The following is a 15,040-nucleotide window of genomic DNA, read 5'->3' as shown; positions in this document are numbered from 1 at the left end:
TTCTCTCTTCTACCATGGCAAGGGTGGATAATTTTATTTTCTTTGTTAATTTTCATACAGTATATAGAATGTTCCTCTTTGAACAAATATTGTCCTTTTTCAACCCATAATCTCCTTTTTTTTATTTTACAAATTTTCTTATGTCTCAGTAATTACATCCTTTTAGGAATATTATTTTTTTATTAATTACAGTTTATTCACTGTGTATCCCAACTGTAGCCCCCTTCCTAGTCCCCTCCCAATCCCACTGTCCCTCCCTCTTTTTCTCCATTCCATGTCCCTCCCCAAGTCCACTGATAGGGTAGGTCCTCCTTCCCTTCCATCTGATCCTAGTCTATCAGGACTCATCAGGACTGGCTGCATTGTCTTCTTCTGTGGCCTGGTAAGGCTGTTCCTCTCTGAAGGGGAGGTGATCAAAGAGCAGGCCACTGAGTCCATGTCAGAGATAGTCCCTGTTCTCCTTACTAGGGAACCTACTTGGTAACTGAGCTGCCATGGGCTACATCTGCTCTCTCCATGAATGGTTCTTTGTTGGAGTATCAGTCTCAGAAAAGATCCCTGGGCCCACAGGTTTTTTGTTTTTCGATTTTTTTTCCCTCTATCTCTCTCTCTTTGTGGCTCTCCTCCTCCTCCCCCCTATCACTCCAGGTCTTTCTATCTCCTCCTTTTGCTTTGATACCCTACAGGGTAGAGTCTTTCAGAGTCCCTCTGTGGTAGGTTCCTGTCCTATTTCCTGTCTTCTCCCTCTTCTGATGTCCATCCAGTTAGCTTTTCTGAGTGAGGATTGATCATCTTACCCAGGGTCCTCCTGCTTGATTATCTTCTTTAGGTGTACAGATGTGAGTATGATTATCCTATATTATATGTCTAATATCCACTAAGTGAATATGTACCATGTGTGTCTTTCTGCTTTTCAGTTACCTCACTCAGGATGATCTTTTCTAGTTCCTACCATTTGCTTGCAAATTTCGTGATTTCCTTGCTTTTAATAGCTGAGTAAATTGTGTAAATGTACCACAATTTCTGTATCCATTCCTCCACTGAGGGACATCTGGGTTTTTTCCAGCTTCTGGATATTACAAATAGAGCTGCTACGAACATGGTTGAGCAAATGTCCTTGTATACTTGAGCATATTTGGGATATATGCCTAGGAGTGGCATAGCTGGATCTTGAGGAAGCAACATTCCCAATTTTCTGAGAAAGCACCAGATTGATTTCCAAAGTGGTTGTACAAGTTTACATTCCCACCAGCAATGGAGGAGGGCTCCCCTTTCCCCACATACTCTCCAGCATGTGTTATCACTTGAGTTTTTTATCTTAACCATTCTGATGGGTGTAAGGTGAAATCTCAGGGTCATTTTGATTTGCATTTCCCCATTCCCCTGATGGCCTGATAGTTGAACATTTCTTTAAGTGGCACAGGAAACAACTTCCTGAACAGAACACCAACAGCACAGCCTCTAAGATCTACAATCAATAAATGGGACCTCATGAAACTGAAAAGCTTCTGTAAAGCAAAGGACACTGTCCTCAGAACAAAATGACAGACTGGGACAGGATCTTCACCAACCCTATATCTGCCAGAGAGCTGATATCCAGCATATATAAAGAACTCAAGAAATTAAACAGCAACAAATCAAGTAATAAAGTTAGAAAATGGGGTAAGAGCTAAACAGAGAAAATAAACAGGGATTTTTTTTTTTTTTTTAAAGCTGGCAATGTGCTCAGTGGTTAATGGCACTAGCTACTGTTGTAGAAGACTTGGGTTCAATTTCCAAATCCACATGGTGACCCCCAACTGTCTAGAATTCCTGTCCAAGGAATCTGACACACTCTACTAGCCTTTGTGGGTACCAGGTTTGTGTGTGGTGCACACACATGCATTCAGGCAAAACACACATACACATAAACTAAAATTAAATAAATATTTTAAATGTTTTATTTTTATATGCATACATATATATGTATGTATTTATGTAAATGTGTGCGTGTTTATGTGTGATGTATGTGTGTGCAAGCACATTTACCTGCTGAGATATCTTGTTGGCCCAGTTACTTATGTCTTTTTCATGGAGAATATTCTATTTTCTGAATGTACCACAATTTATTTATCCACTCAGCCACTGAAGGACTTTTTTATTGCTTCCAAATTTGGGCAGTTAAGAATAAAGCTTTTGAAACACATTCATGTTCCAGGTTCTTTGAGGACAAACATTTTCAACTCATTTGAATATATACCAAGTATGAACACTTTGGATTGTATGTCATTTATATGTTTAGTTTTGCAAGAAATTGACAAAATGCCTTCTGGAATATTGTATTCCTTGCATTGCCATCAACAATAAGATAATTCTTGTTGCACCCTACTACCCCCTAGGACTTGTTGTTAAGGTTTCAGTTTTTTGTTTGTTTGTTTGTTTGTTTTTGATGGGTGTCTCACGGTATCTAGCTGGTTCTTTCCTAACAGCATATGATGTTAAACAACTTTTTGTATGATTATTTCAGGTCAGTATATCTTCCTCAAGGAAGCAATACATCTATTTTAAACTGGTTGCTCTTTTTCTTGTTTGACAGTTTCAAAAGTTTGTTGTAAATATGGATAACTGTGTTCATATATATGTTTTGCAAATGTATGTGTTCCTCCAAGTTTGTTTCTTCTCATATCTTGGCAGTGGAAATTTATCTTTCTAAACTGAGGAGTTTTTAAATGTAATAAAATCTAGCTGATCAATATTTCTTTCATGTTTTGTGGCTTTTGGTGTTATTGTCATACCCAAAGTTATTAAAGTTTTACCCCATGTAATCTAGGAGTTTTACAGCTTTGCAGTTTTACATTTGGGTTCAAGACCTATATGGAGATAGTTTAGAAAACTGGTATAAAAATTAATCTCTTCATTTCCAGTTGTTAGAGCTCCATTTGGAATACCTTCCTTTGTTGTATTTTATTCTTTTGCTTCTTTGTCAAAAAACCAAATATTTATGTGGGTCTTCTTCTAGATCCTCTGTTCTATTCTTTTGACTACTGCCTCATTAACATCATTCCCTCAAGGTTAGCATAGCTTCACAGTAAGCTTTGACATTGGGTGATATTGATCTTCTGACTTTTCCTTCAATGCTGGTTTGTCCAGATTCCCCTTCTCCATATAATTCAGATCCAGTTCATTAATTACATGCAAATCTATCTGAGAATTTTTTTGTTTAATTTAATTTAATTTAATTTTTTTTATCAGTTACATTTTATTAACTCTGTATCCCAGCCGTGTCCCGATCCCTCATTCCCTCCCAGTCCCTCCCTCCCTCCCTCATCTCCACCGTGCCCCTTTCCAAGTCTACTGATAGGGGGGACCTCCTCCCCATTCATCTGATCTTGTTTTATCAGGTATCTTCAGGACTGGCTGCAAAGCCCTCCTCTGTGGCCTAACAGGACTGCTCCTCCCTTCGGGGGTGGGGAGACCAAAGAGCCAGTCATTGAGTTCCTGTTAGAAATAGTCCCTGTTCCCCTCACTTTGGGAAACCAATTGGTTACTGAGCTACCACAGGCTACATCTGAGTGGAGGTTCTAGGTTATATCCATACATGGTCCTTGGTTGAATGTCAGTCTCAGAAAAGACCCTGTGCCCAGATATATTTGGTCCTTGTGGAGCTCCTATCTTTTCTCATCAGACTAACTCCCCTTCTTTCTTATGATTCCCTGTACTCTGCCAAAGGTTTGGTCATGAGTCTTTGCTTTGAAAACACTGCTAGTTAGAGTCTTTCAGATGCGCTCAGTAGACTCCTGTCATACGTTCAATGCACATCCCATCTGTCTTTCTAAACGAGGATTGATCATCTTACCCCATGTCCGCTCAATTGATTATCTTTTTTAGGTGTATAGATTTCATTATGTTTATCATATCTTATAGGTCTATATAAGTGAGTATATCCCATGTTTGTCTTTCTCCTTCTGGGATATTTCACTCAGAATGATCTTTTCTAGATCCCACCATTTGCCTGCAAATATTTATTTTCTTTTATTTTTTTTCTATGTTCATATGTACGTATGTGTACCATGTATGTGCCTAGTGCACATGAAGGCCAGTAAAGGATGTGGGACTCTTTGGAACTGAAGTTACAAACAGATTTTAGCTGGCATGTGGGTACTGGAAACTGAACCCACGTTATTGGCAACAGTAGTAGGCGCTCCTAGCTACTGTGCCTTTCTCTCTCTCCACTCCTATCAACGAGATTTTAAAAACTCTTACGAAAATTGGAAGAAGTAACACCTTGAGTATATTAAATATTTCTAGCCATGAACATGTAACCACTCTCCATAAACTTATTTATTTTACTTATTTTTTTTCAGTAACTTTGTAGTTTTCTTCATAAAAGTCCCATGCACTTCGCAACTACATCTTAGGTTTTTCCCTTATTAAGATGGACAGCTTGGCTAGTCGGGACTGGCCTTTGGAATTTTGATTTCTCTGAATGGAAGGCTGAGTAGAGTGTACTTCAACATTTCTCACCTAACGTTGGTGAGATTATGAATAAACCTGTGTCTCTACTTGCTTTGAAAGCATGCAGTCTTTTTTTGCAGCCTTTTGCAGGTGACCTTTGGGAGACAAGTGAATTTTGCTGTTCTCCACACAATTAGCCTTCCTGTCTTTCTGCCACCACACAAGAGGAGTCATTCCTGTTGACTCTCAGAACCTAGAGGAGAGTCCGGAAGTAAAGCTTGTGAAAGTTTGAGATTCTTCACCGTATGTCTGGATGTCCTTAGAGCTTTCAGCTCTCAGACCTGTTGAATCTGATCCTGAAATCATCCACTGGTAAGTCTCAGCACTCACTTGACATTCTTTCAGTTTGGTTTGTAGCATTGCAGCGACACTAGCTCCTCTGAGGAGCGAGGAGAGAAGAGCTTGTTTTCTACTTTGCTCAGCCCTGTATTTGTGAGAAAAGATGGAGCAACGAACTCCAACATCCTAGCATGTTGGACCTGTACCCCAAAGTCTCTCCTTCGCCTACTGAGTATATCATTAGATATTGTGCATATCACTAAATAAGACAAACAACCAATAAAAATGCAAGCGACATGGTTTTCCTTCATCTCTCATTTTAAGTGTCAACTACATGCCCAATCCATTCTAAAAGCTCAGTATAAGAAAAAACATAACATATTAAAAGTATGCTGTATAAAACAAATGAGAATTATCATGGCAGTAAACCCCACCATGGCCCAAATAGTTTGGCATCATCGTAATTCTAAGCAGGTTCTTGGAACAAGTCTCCTTCACACTTGCACTGTGGGGCATGTGCTTGGACATCTCTCTGACTTTTGGTACTAGTTCTTCTGGGTAAATTCCTTCCAAAAGCCTCCTCCAAGGATAGTTCTCTCTGCTTCCACCTTCTAGGGTGATGGTGGCTGCAATCCTATGATGTTTCAGTTTCCCTTTCAGGGCTCTGGGACTCTCAATGCCTCTAATAAAAGCCTTCTCAGAGAGCTCAGCCTCTCTAGGACAGGTGCTGTGCTATCTATGTTTAGAAAGAAGCCCCTCTTGCCTTGATATTTGGTTACTATTACTGGGACTCTATCATGGAATAAATCAAGACAAACTATGCTAATAAACAATTTAAAAAGAACTGTAATAATGTAACCATTACTGAACTGCTGTTTAAATTATCCCCACATCAAATACAAAAAAGCTATGGCAGTTAACTCTAAGGCATAATAATTTCCTCTTTCTTCAGAAAAAGCAACATACTAAAGCTGTCATTATATGCTAAGGACCATTTCCCTAAAAAATGGGGGGGGGATATTGTGCTTTCTATCTGTAATTATGCTACTTCCCCTAAACATTTCTCCAAAGATTCAAGTAGCAGTATTCCATCTGGAAAACCAGTCATTTCAAATTCAGCATTTCTGCTAATTATTATGGTTTAGGCCTTCCAGATATAATTTAAGGATTCCATAAAGCTTTTTTTCTAATGATAAATTAACTATGAATAATTTTGTTCATTATGTGTTTCTAAATTATGTCATACTCATCTTTTACTTTTATAATTACTTGAAGAAATACAATACTTCCAAATAAAGATCTGAATTAAAGTAAGCAACATGAAAATGGAGATTATACTATAATAAATGAGAAACTTACAAGTTATAATGTTCCACCATTACTTCCAGTGATGGCTCAGTGGCATATATCTATAATACCAGCTATTGTGAAGCAGGAGGATCATAAATTTGAGGGCAGCCTGGGAAACATAATCAAAAAAGGGGACGAGAGCTCCATTGTTGCTGTTAATTGTAGAAGGCCATGGCTGATTATCTGTTATATATAATGAAAGAATGCACATCCTGCCAGCATCTGCAACATTCCTCTCTTGTTATTAACATAATTGTTTCCATAACCTACATTTGTATTAGCACAAACCTGTGTTTATATTTCGCAGTGTGGAGTGGGGTGAGGCAAGAAATGCAGGAAAGAATAAATTGGTTTTTAATTCTTGTTTGTCAAAACCCACAGAATTTCACTCCCAATAGCACTCTGAAGGTACAGTATGCTCATGCCGAACATTTCCACCCTTTAAGCCACATAATCTTTTATGTTTCCTCTTTACTGAACAAAAAATCCACCCAAACTTGAGCTGGAGGTTGGGAATACCAGCTACATGTAAAATGTAAATTTCATTTGTATTTTGCCAGCATCCTTGTTTGTATCTCCAGTCATCACCACTCCCTCTTCCTTCTGTTCTGCCCTCACTAAGTAATCCCAAGAGAGTATCTTTACCTCCCCCTTACCCAAATCCAGACTTTCTCAAAGTATACTTTTGCTCCTCCAGCGTGTACGAAGTCTTTACAACCCAGACAAAGCAACATGGGAAGTGACAAAGGTGCACTGTAACACGAATCATGATAGATTCAGGAAGAGGAAAGGCCACAGGTGCAAAGACTATATCCACCCAGGTAGTCAAGGATTTTTGAAAGGCAAAGGAAAAATAAAACTTCACTATGACAAGGAATCATTTTTTTTTTTTTGTCATCCAGAGCTGAGGAGGATGTGTGAAGCAGAAAGAATATTACATCTGAAGTCACGATTATCATCCTTGCAAATCCTAAATAGAAAGATGAAAATTAGGTACCTCGTGATAAATTATTCAAGTTTAATGCTTTTGTTTAGTTACAGAAAGCATCTGGTATATCAGTATTTACAAAGGAAGTGAATGTAACCTAATGTTTGACTTAATAGATGATAGAAAGTAGATTTCTTTAAGCATAATTTAAAGACAAATTTTGGGTTGATCATTACACAGGGGTTATTATAGATGTACCATGAATTATTGATTTGACAAGCAATTGAGCTCTAAATTGCTAAAACTAAATTCATAAGCATTTCATTTATTTTTGAATCATGCATATGAGTATACATATCAGTTATTTATTTTTGGAAAAGAAACAAATAGTTATAATAATGCAACATTCCCCATACCAAGTTCTCTAAAGTTCATAATGACCTTAGGGCATTAAGGTGAAGGCTTTTCTATGAAAACAGACAGATTGGAAGGACTGTTCAGTGAAAATAAATCAATGCACGCAAGCTGCTTTTTAAGCGTGAATACAATACATGGTGTCTGACATAGATATCAAAATTCCACATAGTTATGCATACTAAGTAATCATTTGCAATAAAAACTTCATTCCTCAGTGGCTCTTGACATTATCATTGTTATTTATTGCCTATCCTCACGTCTGCCAAAGTTTTGAGAATAAATAGGTTGGCAGAAACCAAAACAGACATCTGGAGATTATGAAAGTTTCCTGTGCCCTTAAGTATTTACACAGAAAACTGTGTTATGTGTTGTTGGTTCTTAGGTCTCCGGTGACAAAAAGCATGGAGCTAATCAGGATATTTACAGACAATGGAGGCCAGACTCTGCCCACAGAGGATTATATTTTCTATATCCCTAGAGATGCTACATGCAAACATATACAATGGAAATCCTGTAGGACAGAAAAAGAACTTATAAAATGGTGACTTTTAATTACGCATGTATTGGTACACACACAAATACACACACACAACCGCAGCAGATTTGAAGCAATATCTGGTAATATTCTTAATTGTCTCCAGTGGAGGATGCTATTGGGATTTAGTGGATTATGGCTTGGGCTAATACTAACCATTGTATAATATACAATACATTCATTTCCTACAACAAAGAGTTATCCATCTCAAAATGTCAATAGCACCAACGTTAAGAAAGACTGCACCAGATTGGTATTGATTGCAGACATTTTTTAAAGCATTGAAGAGCAAAGGAAATATGTGTGTTGTGGTTTGTGTGTAAAATGCCCCCACAAGCTCCTAAGTTTGAACACTTGGTCTCCAGCTGGTGTTACTATTCTAAGAGGTTCTGAAACTTTTGGGACTTGAGGCAGAAATGGGTTGCCGGATGTAGGCCCTAAAAAGTATATATGTCTGGTTCTACCTGATCTCTCTACTCCCTAAACTGCTAAATGCTGAGAAATGTCTTACCATGCACCCAATCCAGGATGTGCTACCTCATGCTGTTTCCACCGTGGTGTGATATTCTAAACCAAAATCAGCTTCTCCCATCAATTGTTTCTGTGAGGGATTTTGTCCAAGAGGAGAGAGAAGTAACTAACATAATGGCCAGGCAATGGTTTAGGTTTCCCTTTGAGATGGCACACGCAGAGTTTTAGGGTGCATGTGAAAGGAAACTTCATGTGGCATATGAAAAATAGCAAAGGGGGGAAATAAAAGTATTCTGTAATTGTGTTTCCCAGAGGTAACCACTATTAAATGTTCAGATTCATTCCCAGTGATTCTGTGTAAATAGATTGTAAGGACACTATTAATCAGACGCTTTGGAGGAGCGTGTGCTATCAAGGTTAATTGGTAAAACTAACATTTAAGGAAGAAGTGAACAGGTTAATGAGGACTCGTGAAGAGGCAAACGAGGAGGAAGGGGCTGCTGCATGAACTGAACAAAGCGCAGTGACTGTAACGTGCTAACCTTTCTTTGGGTCTAGCGATGGAGCTGGTATCTGATAATGACATCTAATTAGACAACAGAAACAAGCCAATTATACACTTGCAACTGACACAAACAATACAAAGAGACAACATCTTGTCTGGCAGGGAAGAGTGTTAGAGTATGACATCTTGAGGGAAGATTTGGCATTATGCATAAATGGTTTTAGTAAGACTGGTCTGGAAGAAAACATTGGGCTGTGACACGTATTTGTTGCTTTCAGTGGTTTGTCTCAATCATTGCCGATTACAGTAGCAATTAAGAGTTCATACATTTTCATCTACCTTGCTACTGTCATTGCAGCTCAGGAGAGTTTGCACTTGGAACCAGCAGGATGATTTTCTCCATGTTTTGTGCCCACTGGTTTGGAATTAGAACGATTAATAGTTATGACGCATATATTTCTATGACCGAAATCTATTACATGTGTTATTAGGAGTAGCTTGTGAGGTTAGTAAGATGTTCCATGTGTAAACAAACATGTTGAAGACATAAGGTCTAGAGATGCAGAAGCAGCTGAGTTTGGTGTATGCTCTGAACGTTTCCTCAAGCTATTTGTCTTCTAGACATGATTTTATCATCTTAATTATAGAGAATTCTCACATGACTCTACTATAATTTACTAATCTCCTGTTGAATAGATTAAGTTCTTTATAATTCTCCTCATAATATAACCCCACACAAAGTATTATTACACACTGACTTAAAAAGTATATTTTAAAATAAATTTTGTTGAACAAGCAGTACATTGTGCTTTTCTTTTAGTAACAGTTTTATTGAATCATAATTTATAGTAATAAAAGTCGCTTGTTTTAGGCACAGGATTCAATTATTTGCAGTAAATTTACAGACAATGTACAACCATCACCATCTCTCAATTTTAGAACAGTTTTAACATTCCAGAAATAATTCTCATGGCCATTTATAAATCATTTTCTATTCCCTACCCTTTCCACTGTCACTTTTCTCTGCTCAGTCTTTAAAAAAAAAAATCACCAAATGGGTTCCCTAATAAGGGAAACAGGGACTGTCTCCGACATGAACTCAGTGGTTAGCTCTTTGATCACCTACCCCTGATGGGGGAGCAGCCTTACCAGGCCACAGAGGAAGACAATGCAGCCACTCCTGATGAGTCCTGATAGAGTAGGATCAGATGGAAGGGGAGGAGGACCTCCACTATCAGTAGACTTGCAGAGGAGCCTGAGAAGAGATGAGGGAGAGAGGGTGTGATTGGGAAAGAGTGAGAGAGGGGGGCTACAGCTTGGATACAATGTGAATACACTGTAATTAATATAAAAAATAAATAAATCATTTAACCCCTGCATCCAAAAAATGACCAATTTATTTTCTGTATCTACATTTTCCTGTTAGGTTTGTTTCATATAAATGGAATCATAGAACATATGTTCTTCTAGATCTGACTTCTTTTTACTAGGCATTATGCCTCCAAAGGTCTGCCACATTGTAACATGAAGCAGAATTTCATTTCAGGACTGTAGAAAGAGCTCATTGTTAAACATGCGCGTTATTTTTCCAGAAGACTATAGTTCACTTTCCGGCACCCACACTGGATGACTTATAATCACGTCTAACTCCTCCAGTGTACCCCATGCCTCTGACCTCCAGGGGTCCCCACCCTCACATACCCCCACACATACCCCCCACACACAGAGAGAAAGAGAGAGAGAAGAAATAAAATAAATGTTTTAAAACTTTCACTTCACACTGGATATTTACAATTGTCAACATGGATGTTTCTTCACATGGTTGGCTAAGAAATTCCTCATGCATCTTGCTACCTATGGATACGACTGCTAATAATATCTCCTTACCTTTGCCTGTGATCACATGCTTCTTAGATAAGCTATGGACAATAAGACCCTTAATTCAGTATTTATACAGAATTTCTTCATTTTTTTCCTCAGTTGCAATGCTAACAGTTTCTTCTTTCTCCCCTTTTTCTTTCTGATTTATGTGTCATGATAGAGTTGTGTTGTATCCAGTAATGACTGATCAAAGATGCATTTGTTTGACTTACAACTTGAATTAAAGTAATTAAGGTAATATCACTTTGCAGGTGATTTGTCATGGACTTGATTCCAGGGTAATAGTGACGAGCAAAGTATTTTTCAAGGAAGTTAAGTTTTGAGAAGCTTTCAATCAAGAATACTTTACTGAAAACAGCTGACTAAACGTTCATGTCCCAAGTCTTGGAAATAGAATAATCTAAGATACACTCTAAAATGAGTGAAGAGATAATGTTTGGAAATATGAAACGTCAAATGCATTGCAAACGAAAAGCCAAGAATACAGCGGAGGTTAAGTGAGCTATCCATGAAGGTTGCTCCTGCGTAACTGTGCGTATCGTGGTGGGAAGCGGCTTGGGTGAGCTAAGGCTCTTAAAGCGAAGCAGTTATACTGGACTGTCTGGGTAAACCACTGTGACCACAAATGTTTGGCCTGTGTCAGTAAGAAGCTCTTCGGGTTCTAAGTACCATAACCAAGCTAAACTAGCTGGTATTGCTGAATGAGGGCTTTCTTTGTTCTCAGCGTACTCTGGAGACAGAATATTCTGTGTCTGGTCTTCCTTCCTTCAGCATGTACACTCAGCTCAATAATTAGAAGCACTTGCTGCTCTAACTTGCAAAGGACTTGGGTTCCGTTTCCCATACCCACATGGATGATTGTGACCATCTGCAACTCTTCTTCAGGTGGTCTGAGACTTTCTTCTGGCATTCAGGAATGTTCTGTGCATACACACATTTTGTAATTCAAAATTTAAAATTAAGAAAAAAAAATAATAGAGGCGTACATTGATTCAGTTTTTCTTATCTAGACCCAAAATAAAATCACCCGGGAAGAGCGGACTTTCAGATTAGCCTGTGAGCATGACAATGGGGCATTGGGGGAACCTGATTAATGATTGATGCGGAGAGCCCAGCTCACTGTAGGTGGTGCGAACCCTAGGAAGATGATCCTGGGTTTTATTTATTTGGGGGGGGGGTGGTTAGATCAGTGGTAGAGCACTTGCCTAGCAAGCTCGAGGTCCTGAGTTCTGTCCTCAGCTCTGGAGGGAAAAAGAAAAAGCCGATCCGGGGTTTTATAAGCAAAGAAGCTGAGCAAGCTGGAGCTATGAGCCACTGAGCAGCCTTCTTCTATGGTCTCTGCTTTAGTTCCTGCCTCCAGGTTCCCTTCCTACCTGAAATGATGGATCAAAGCTGAAATTTTAAGCCGAAATGAACTCGTTCCTTGCTAAGTTTGCTTTGGTCAGCTTTTGATTACAGCAACACAGAAGCCAACGAGGAGAGTAGGTGACAAGTTTTTCATTGTTTCATGGCTTGTGGGTATTCTAGCTATTAGAGGAGAGAGAGAGAGAGCTGTGAGCCTTGGCCACGACTACACGAAGTGGTTAGATTATTCTGTATCCTGAAATAAAACTTAACTAAGGGTGCACAGCGCCCGGCCTCCAAGTGCCTCTCCCAGGAGCAAAGCTTCATCTGCTTCCATCCAATTAAAAATTAACACAGTGTTATTCCATGGCATGCTAGTGTTTAAACCCCAAGACTAACTTATTATTCATTTTTTCCACTGGAAATATGAAAGAAATGAAACAATAAATGCAACAGAACAAACAACAACAGAAAATGAGATGTTTTCTGTTCTGTCATGTAAAGTTAAGGTTGGAGAGAGTTGCATCATCTAAGAACCTCTCTGCTGCCCTCGCCATGTAGCATTCTCTCTCTTAATTACACTGTGCTAGCTGAAGCTTAGGCATCATGTCCTTGTCCCTTTGGGACCCTAAGGGGGAGGGGTAGACAAGAAAGAGATGCTAGCAGAGAGTGCCTTGTATAATCAGGATATCAAGACTCCCTTAGACTTCTGCTGATATCTCACATCTCAAAGACAGATCACAGGACTACTCTTAGAGGCAAAGCAACATTAAAGCATGTTAAATTGACATTGTCTTTCTCAAAAAAAAATTAGAGTTTGAGGTACAAGGAAAAATATGAAGAACTGTGGTTAACTAAGTTAAAAGGCAGATTATTAAAAGTACAGCTGTTGCTTTCTTCCCTCTTCTCTGTGTTCTCTCTACAGTGTCCACAACACTGCTCCATTTTTACTCACATCTCTGTCATCGCATCACAGAACAGCACTGGCTACAGCAGTGACTCTGCATTTGTCTTCACACTTCTTCCTAAAGGTCTTCTTCCTGCGTTTCTCCCAACCAAGAGCTCTCACATATTGAGCGAAGTTCCAACCTGCTACTTAAGCTAATACAAGTTGATTCCCTAAGCCAACCCACAGTGTTTGTTTCTCTCAAATATTTACCAAATTTTCCACATAGTTTTGTGTATAATTAATTTATTATTCTGTATGTATTAATCAATATGGAAATTAATTGATAGAATTAATTGTATTAGGGGAGCAGTTTTCTTTAACCAGGAGCTCCCCAATGGTTGACACCAGAGAGACCTATTTATTAAGCTATAGGAACTATTCTGGGCAGATTCTGAGCCATTCTAATCCTACTGTCCCTAAACCCCACATAAAAGCCAATCACTTGCCAATGTGATAACCCCCAGGTGCCTTCTGCTCTATCAGTCCGTCCTCATGACCTACTTCTCTTGACCTCATGCTCCTACCCTATCCCATCCAGTCATTGAGCTCCTCTCTTCTTCTCTCCTGCTACAACATCTGCTCCCTTTCTCTCCTGCCTAGTGCTCTATCCATGCCATGGCCAGGAACCTAAACTCTACCTGCTTCTCTTCTGCCCAGTCACAGGCTTCAGCTTTATTGACCGATCAGGGATAACTGAGGAATATTCCTTATATTGCACTGATACAGGAGATGGTTCCACATTCATAACAATGCCCATGGCAGGGCAATAACCAGATCACAGGGCCCTGAAATCAGCATCTGAAAACAAGACCCTCCTCCAACAATTTTGTGTATGCATGTGTGTTCATGCTCAACTGCATGTGAGTGCACATGTATGTGGCAATGCTGACACACATTGGTGTTCACACATATGGAAGGCAGACATCAACTTCAGGTGTCAGATCAAGTGGCTGGCTAGCAAGTTCCAGCAAACTGCCTGGAATCACTTCTCCACTGCTGGGATTATATCCATGTACCACCACGTCCAGTTTTTCATACGTTTAATCATAGCACTTCCAATTTGGAATCCTTGGGTATACTTCCCTCACTTCAGCTATGATCAGAATTCACAGTTTCCTTCACATTTCTTCCCTGCCATGTTGTATTCATGGGTATTTCCCAGTTGGAAACCTTCTCAAACCATTTCTCTTCTGGGGTTTACATAAATTTAGCACTTTCTACTCCCTGCGTCTAACTTTAATCATTTTGTGTGTTCTATCCTATCTCACAGCATTGTAAGTGCCATGTAGTTTCTTTTAATAGATTCTACTTTTAAGACAACTTTAAATATAGAGTACTTGAGATGACAGTGTAAAGAGATTGTGTATTTTCATGTGGAGCTGTTGTTACTAACATCTTACGTGGATTGGCACACTTAGCATAGTTAATTATTTGACTATATTGATACATCTTTACAGCTTATGTTTTTATGAAGTTACTCTTTGTCCTTTTCACAGTGTGTTCTTTGGAAGAAAGTCACTACATAGATAGCTGACACTTAAGGGGGATTTTTCTGCCTCCTTGATGAGGTTGAAGTAACTGTAAAGTTATTGTTAAAAGTTTCCAGCATGGGTGAGTTTTCTCCCCAGCTCATTTTTTAGTTGATCTTATCATTTGTTTGTATGAGCCATGGCTATTTTGTTTCATACTTTAAGATGTAATCTTGCAAATGATTGAATGATTGCTTCTTTTTAAATCCCTTTTTTTTTTTCAACCACTTACTCTCATTGTAATGGCATTTGGAGGTGAGGCCTCAGGGCGGTAAGAGGGATCAGAAGTTGTGAGAGTAAGGCCTCATGATAAGCTTAGCATCCTTACCACAGATAGGGAAGTTTGAGCTCCCTTTCA

Source organism: Meriones unguiculatus, chromosome 16 (assembly GCF_030254825.1).
Source record: "Meriones unguiculatus strain TT.TT164.6M chromosome 16, Bangor_MerUng_6.1, whole genome shotgun sequence".
In the NCBI taxonomy this organism is placed as follows: domain Eukaryota; kingdom Metazoa; phylum Chordata; class Mammalia; order Rodentia; family Muridae; genus Meriones; species Meriones unguiculatus.
Note: the sequence above shows the minus strand (reverse complement) of the source record.